Genomic DNA, 7,536 nt, shown 5'->3' with positions numbered 1-7,536 from the left:
CTTTATTTGACAGTTCCAATCAATCAACGGCACATCTTTTGGTCTGCGAGGGTGTCTACTATTTTTTTTTAATGAGAAGCCACAACAGCTCCTGTCTTTCTCGCAGCATGTTCCACTGAAATGTGGTCTGTCAGCAGGGGGGGTGGGTTGCCCTTTATGAAGTACTGAGCTAAGATCTGCGCGTGCATGCGCGTGCACGCTCGCGTCAAATCAAACCTAAAACCAAAACACCCATAAGACTACCTGAAAGGGTTGCAAATATAAAGGGCCTTATGTATATGATGCCTTACACATCCCCAGCCTTTGTTCCGGCGCACTCCACGTTGGCTGTGATTATCCGCGTCTCGCGCGAGGGGCGCTGCGGAGTACCGCGTCTGGAGAATGCAAAGTGACGCTCTCAAACGAACAACCTAGGGACAAAACACGGATTTGGCACGGCTGCTCGCCTTGTAGTGACGGAGCGCAGACACGCTCGCTATTTAGCGTGCAGACAACGGGGTCCGGTGGGATGTGTAGCTATGTGTTTATCACAGGATGATCTTCCTCGTTTCATGTGGTGCGTTTTTTTCCCCACCCTGATCCTCTTTTCCCCCTCTGCTTTTCCTACCCTCGAGTAGTTGAAGGTTCACAAAGCGAGAAGATGTCGCGCAGTTGCTCTTTTGGGAACTTGGGATTTTTTCTCATTGTCTCATTTTTGACGTAGTGGAAATGTAACTGAGAGCTTATTTAATCATGACCTACACCGCAATGTTCGTCAGGAAAAAAAAATATTTACACTTGAGGCTATTTTCAGTTCTGTTGCCAGCTCATTCCATTTGCGTGCAGCACAACGCTGCTTCACCATGTTTGTTTTGAACTCGAGGCTCCACTGATTCACTCGAGTCTACTGACCTCGGAACCCTACTTGATTCATATTCCATCCGCTTTTCTTTAATGTATTCTGTATTTAAGACATTCTGTGATTTATGCACCAGTATAATTCTGAAGCTGACTGGGAGCCGGTGTAAAGGCAGCAGTTATATGTTCAGATCAATAATTAAGTCTACTGGAGATAAAAGCATCGATCAGATTCTCCTGGTATGCTTGGAGCATGCAAGATCCGAATCATTCGGCACGCCAAGGTTTCGGACATGGTCTGTGGTCCTGAAAGACAGTGACTCTAAAAGTTTACTACCAATTCCCTTTTCTTTATTGCCAAAAACTATCTCAGCTTTGTTTTGGTTTAGCAGAAGGAACTTTTGATTTATTGAGTCATTTGTTTTGGAATCAAGATTGATTTGTTGAGCCTAAAAAATGTGCTAGTTTTGAACGCTCAGACGCAACAGACTTTAAATAGATTTCAATGTCGCCCTCTAGCGGACATTTGGGATCACTTCCTCAAACATTTATACAAAAGTGTGCATATTTACTTCAAAAGTCTCAAAACTAAAAGTTTTGAATTATCAGGATGCCAGAAGATGATGTCTGGCCAAGAAGCTGCAATTGCTGTTTGTTTTCCCAGCAGGGTGTGCTAAATGACAAATGACGCTGATCCCTTCGCGGTGACGGGATGAACGCTGATCAAAGTCGCGGTGACTGGGCAGGCCTGGAGGAGACGCGTCAGTGTGCTATATTTTGGGTGGAGTACAACGAAGTTTCCTCAATATCTTAAAACGTCTGTTTATCCACGATAAACTCATCTCATTTACATATTTGCAGCCATTTTGTCACTTAAGCCTCATGTGTCATTAGGTAGTTAAGCAGATCACTCAGTGGATGCTGTGAGTCAAGCATCACTTGTTGACAAAGTTAGATAAAAGTAGCTTTTATGGTGGTTAATTTACACCTGAGTACCTTATGATACTAAATAGGGTATAATAATATATAGCAATGACATTTTAGGGAAGAAAAACAAATCCACGTGTTATTTAAACTTTAATTTATAGATATCACAAAATATATTATAATTGGTGTCGTTGCTAGAAGAAGTAGAAGTGGAACTGTCAAACTAATCATTAATTAATGAATCCAACAATTCACAAGTAGTTTATGTACTACCAAAAATGTCCACAGGGTGGTGCTAATGTTTTTCTTATAGCTGTAACGCAACTTTTAGCCACAGTGTGTCAGTACAGACCAAAATAAGAGCTTGACAAAGCAGTTCAGATTTCACCTAGCAACGTCCCTTTTTCTTGTTCATTCAAGCGGAAACAAATTTTTGCCCATTTTTGTTTATTATCATATAATGTAAGCTGATATATGACTTATATAACTGTTTGCAAGGCCATAAAGGTATCTGAATGTGATTGATTGAATGTTTCCAAAGTACTCGAAGATTGAGCAGCTGTATTATCAATGGCACCATCAGTTGTACAAGCGTAAAAATAAGTTAAGCACTTTAAAAAGAAATCATCACTAACCAATGGGACGGATAAACTTACCAGTAATTATAACATTGACCATTCCACGGCCATCATCATCTGACACATTTTGGATAGACCCCTTTTGTTTGTCTTTTTATTTTTTTTTTTAGAGAGAACCCAGCCCTTCCTGGTACTATGAGCGGGATCAAAAGGCCTAGGCCCAAATCAATTGGAAGTGCAAGTCTCAAGACTGCCATGCAGGAAATTAGCTCTGAATGACGGCCCTGTGAGCACACTATCGCCATCTCGTCCTCGGACACACTTGAAATAAAAAGAAGGACTGAAAAGAACTGCCAAGTTTATGGAAAGCAGTTTGAGCATTTATCCAATGTCCTTGATATCCAGCTTAAGCTACATGTAGAAGTGCGGGCAATTGTCTTACTCAAAAAAAGTTACTATTAAGACAATCATTCTACTAGTCTAAGCTAGTTGGAATAAATGCTCAAATAGCTTCACATAAAGTGTCACTCAAGCTGTTCTCAAGTTATCGAAGCACTTGCATCCACGCCCACATCACGCCACCACCACCAGAACCCGTCCCCTGAACCTGAACATAAAAGCCCACACAAATACACAAGCGCATGTGTGTGCGTGTATGTGTGCACTGGAGAGAAGAAGATGAAGAAGAAGAAGAATGGGGCCTGGGCCGCATTCCAGCCCTGCCTCCCTGGGCGAGAGAAGAAGGTATTCAGCATTCCTGTGCCTGCATATCAGGCCAGGTGCATTCCAGAGTACACACACACACACACAAGCACACACACTATTTAACTATTACCTAGTGACTACTTTTTTTAACAGTACAGCGGAATTATCTTGCATTTGTGTACTACTGAATAAGCAGCAAAATGTACTTGTTTTTATCACCTAAGCAGGCAGCCATTTTGCCATTTCCTGTCCACTGAAAATGACATCACAGTACCTAAGGATTCGGGTAATGATCATCAAGGCTCACCTGTTTTCTGGGTTTTGTTCACGTGACGTCCACAAGATGAGCCAGTAGGCGCTTGTCCTTCTCAGTCGACAGGAAGTGGCAGTAGAAGTCAAAATGGCCGCCCACTGAAATGGATAAAAACAAATGGAATTTTCCACTTAATATTACAAAACCCAGTTATTTATCAGAATGTTAACACGAGTTAAAATGTGTAACTTGACTTGCTCTTTAAAGGGTTCTAAAACCGTCACACTCTCAGATGGCAAGATAAAACCGATTCAATCACGCAAAATGGAGATTCAAACCCTGAACTTCAAGCTGCTAAGCATTCATCCAACATGCTTCCATTTCTGTAACTTCCAACGGGTAAAAATCTGAACAGATGTGATGTCAAAGATCAGCGTCTCTAATTTGTGTACGGTTGAGTCATTTTCTCAATGCGTGGATTTCATCAGCGCTTGGGCGAGGAGGCCAAGCTATTTAAGGCGCGTGGCGTGAATGTACAGCTAGCCTCGCTGTGAAGGTTTATACGGCGCTTGCGATTCGCTGCGGTGAGTCACGCATGACGCAGCGCACGGGGGCGGTGTTATGCACGCTCCCAATCCCGACATTCTGTTTTTTACTCATTTCTCTGGCGCTTCAAGTTCTCTGTAGGTTTGCCATTCAGGGAATCAGATGGGAACAGTTGTGGGGGGGGGCAATGGGAATTCCTGTTGTTGCTCATCTTGATTCAAAGTCATCCGTAGGCTTGCACGGCTTTGAGAAACAAAAGCGCCATTCAGTTCATGCGCTGCTTCCACACAAGTTGCCGGTTTGGTGCGATTGGACAGACACGGGACCCCACGCTTGACGGGACCATTCCTCCTTCACTGTCACGCTCCCCTTCCTCACTTTCCCCCCCCTGATCCCACCTCCAAGCATTTTCTTCAGCCTGTCTTCTCCCCTCCACCCACTTCTCTCCCTTTCCCATGTGACGACTTTTCATCAGTGAAGTGGCTCCCTGGCCACCCAATGAATGGATGCCGCATTAAGAAGAGAGAGGACGAATGCCGTCTTTCCTTCCTTCCTTCCGCCGACCCCCTTTGGATCTGGCGGGAGTGGTATGTTCCGAAGTTTGTGAGACCGCATTGTTTGTCATCGGCCTTTGCAGGGGTCACTTCCTTTGACTTGTGTCCCAATGCCAGACCCCACCCTTCCCGGAGTGTCTGTTAGCCCAAAGGCCGACCCCCCCCCCCCTTCCCTCTCCCTACACTTGTGTCGGAAAAGCTCCGACATCTGAAAACAATCAAATAATCTAGGCACAATGCATCTCTTCATAGAGGGGTGCTGCTGGTGGTTCCCAGATGAGCGAGAGAGGATTAGGTGGAGGAGGCCCACGGCGGGAGTAAAGCTGAGAAGGGGTCGGGGTGGGGGGGGGGTCGTGTATTGTTCAGAAAATGTACGCCGTTATTTCCTCAAACAGCCGGCGCCCTTCCCTCATTGGTCCAAATAAATGGACCCTTCCACTAGACACCTATAGGAATAAAAACAGATTGTAAGTGTAGAAAAGTGTTACATACTGATCCTCAGTTGCTAACCAAACAAGCAGCACCTATAGACAAACTTTTTGTCTTTATCAATTGATTTCTCAAATGGGCTTTCGGGGTTTATTTTATTTTTTCCCGTAATTCCTGTTCGGAATGTTCAACAGTCATTTGGTTATTGTAATAATATTGAGTTTACTACACAATACTTAGGGCCCAAATATATATAAATACAGATAATACTTTTGTTTCGGACAGTTTCACTGCCAGTACATTAGGAAATTGTTGAGTATCATTCTAAAATGCTTATTTGTACAGGCTCATCCAAACAAAAGACACCTCATCCCCCTCATCTACAGTTAAGTAAATAAACTCCAAACAGTTTTGCCTGCAGGTGATTTCCTGGTAGCTTCCTATCTTCCCCCACTTAGTTACTTGGACGACACCACAGTATTTTAATTAACAGAAATTTGAGGAACTTAAATTTGAGGTTGTCATGTGCAGTTTTGTTTTCAATGCATCGCTTTATGTTAAAGCGCTGCAATATAGATGCTAATTAGCATTAGCATTAAGCAAGAAACTTAAAAGGCAGTGTTTTAGATATTTACTAGTTCCCGTAAGAACATCATCTTTGATCCAAATCAAGATGTCCTCTCGGTCAAATGCAAAAGTCCGGCTCGTTAACAGATTGCGGTGGTCAGAATGTTCCCCTTGGACCGTGTTCCATGACACAAACATCTGCAAATGCTTCAACATGGCCTGATTTACACACACACAAACACACACGCTGTTCCCTCTCGTCCCCATGAGAATGGTAAACAGTCATCTGCAACTTCCCCTCCAACATATTCATTTATCCGCTCTATCCTGTGGGGTCGGAGCATGATTACAGGGAAGCCGAGCGAAGCCGCCCAAATAAACACCCCTCGGGCAGCACCGGGACCCGTCCGCCTCACCCTAAACACCAGCTTCCCCCTTCTGGATCGGGTTTCAATCAAACCCACGCACAGCAGACGGACAATAGGAAATAGTACGAGGGGGGGCAGTGTTGACACCGGCTGAAAGCAACAAAGTCTTTCAAATGTGTTCATTTAGAGCCCGGAACTTTCAATTTAGGTACCGTTTAACCTCGTCGTTTTTGGCTCCACACGTATTTGACTTTCTGGCTATTTGCAGAACTTAGACCATCCCAAGTATGCGTTTTCCCTCAAGGGCTTTTCAACTGTATTGACCTTCCATCTGAATCAACATCCTTGATTGCAATCATAAGACAAACTTCACCCATGCGCTGAGAACATGAAGACAATGTCGGCATGAAAACCAAAAACATTTGGCGCGTCATGCCAATGAGCATGTGATGTTCTTCGTGGTCATATTTCATAGAGAGAACCAGTCAGACATGCCTAAAGAGCCCTTTTTCTTTAGACGCAATACCTTTAGTAGTCACCACCCTGTAATTAAGACACTTAAAAATTGTAACCTTGTGAGAATGGCAGCTAGTCATTGACTGTCAAGTTTAGCTTCAAAACAAAAGCAGCACACCGTTTGTATTTACTGAAAAACTGAAACGAGCGACGATAATGACGGCCTAAAGTCAAGCAAACAGCTAAAATGTCGTCAACGTTGGGCAGTATAAAAAAAAAAGTAGCAAATATGACATGTCAGATTTGGGCGCCAAATCCATTAAGGTTGTTGCTCTCTTACCATTCACATATATTTGACATTTTGTTTTATTTTGTGTAATTTGCTTCTACCTTTTGGACAGGGGGTGTCCGAACTTGGTCCTGGGGGGCTGCTTTCCTCCATTTTCAGAAGTTTTTTATTTTTCATTTTCAGGCTTCTTCAACGCTTGCTGGTGAGCTGATTTGAATCAGGTGTGTTACAGGAGGGACACATCTAAAACAAACAGGATAGGGGGGTTCTTCAGAACTGGCGGGAGTTCTGACCCCCCCTCCCTGGAATCTTAATGGTACCGTCCATTTTATGACATCCTCCATAAACCAGTAACAGGCTAACGTACACACATACCTCACTGTGCTTTTCTTTAATATATCGCATTTCTGTTGGAATATAATAGAATGCTTTAATTGTCACTTGTGTAAACATTAACATTTAGACATACATGCTCATGTGATGTGCGTTTCTTGTGTAATATGGCAGGAAAATGTCAATACGGATCTGGTTTTATGTATTTCAAGCCTGGATTACAGCTAGCTTGTTTTGACCACAGAAATCATGAACGGGATCTGATGTCATTCCACGTGTTGTGACTGTGTGCCCTCTCGCTGTCGATACAATTTCCATGTTTCTGTGGAATTAAGTAAAGATTGTGAAGGGGAAACGACTGGGGCAAAGATATCAAGTTTAATTACCAACTTCCTTCCGCTGGGATTATTTTCTACGTCGCGTGCTTCGTCGTAGCGATACGTGATTGAAGCCAGGGAAACTTCTTTTTGGGAAAAGCGCCACCGGGACTACTTTGCGTCAACTCCGGAAATACATGCTTGTCGCGTGTCGTTTGTCACTAAAATGTCGCTTCATTAGTCAGAATGAAATACGGATTATCGGAAATGTTGAAAATCAAGCGGCGGCGGCGGCTTTAAATTGAACAATTCTAGCACCCCGCGGAAGGATTTAATTTTCTCGAGCGAGAGAGAGGGTCGACACATCCGCCCAGTTT

At 43.5% G+C, this 7,536-nt stretch overlaps 1 long non-coding RNA gene across 2 annotated transcripts; it reads right to left on the bottom strand.

The window, feature by feature from the left end:
- Positions 1–930: 930 nt before the first annotated feature.
- On the bottom strand, positions 931–7,379 carry LOC125980872 (uncharacterized). Of its 2 annotated transcripts, none has more exons than XR_007485787.2 (4): positions 7,229–7,379; positions 6,611–6,752; positions 3,355–3,458; positions 931–1,143 (listed from the first exon to the last, which is right to left on the bottom strand). It is a non-coding gene; the product is annotated as an uncharacterized lncRNA (long non-coding RNA). The 2 variants fall into 2 exon arrangements; XR_007485786.2 differs by lacking the exon at positions 931–1,143 and adding an exon at positions 2,193–3,069.
- Between the last annotated feature and the right edge of the window lie 157 nt (positions 7,380–7,536).

Source organism: Syngnathus scovelli, chromosome 14 (assembly GCF_024217435.2).
Source record: "Syngnathus scovelli strain Florida chromosome 14, RoL_Ssco_1.2, whole genome shotgun sequence".
Taxonomy (NCBI): Eukaryota; Metazoa; Chordata; class Actinopteri; order Syngnathiformes; family Syngnathidae; genus Syngnathus; species Syngnathus scovelli.
Note: the sequence above shows the minus strand (reverse complement) of the source record. Positions and strands in the feature narration are given on the sequence as shown.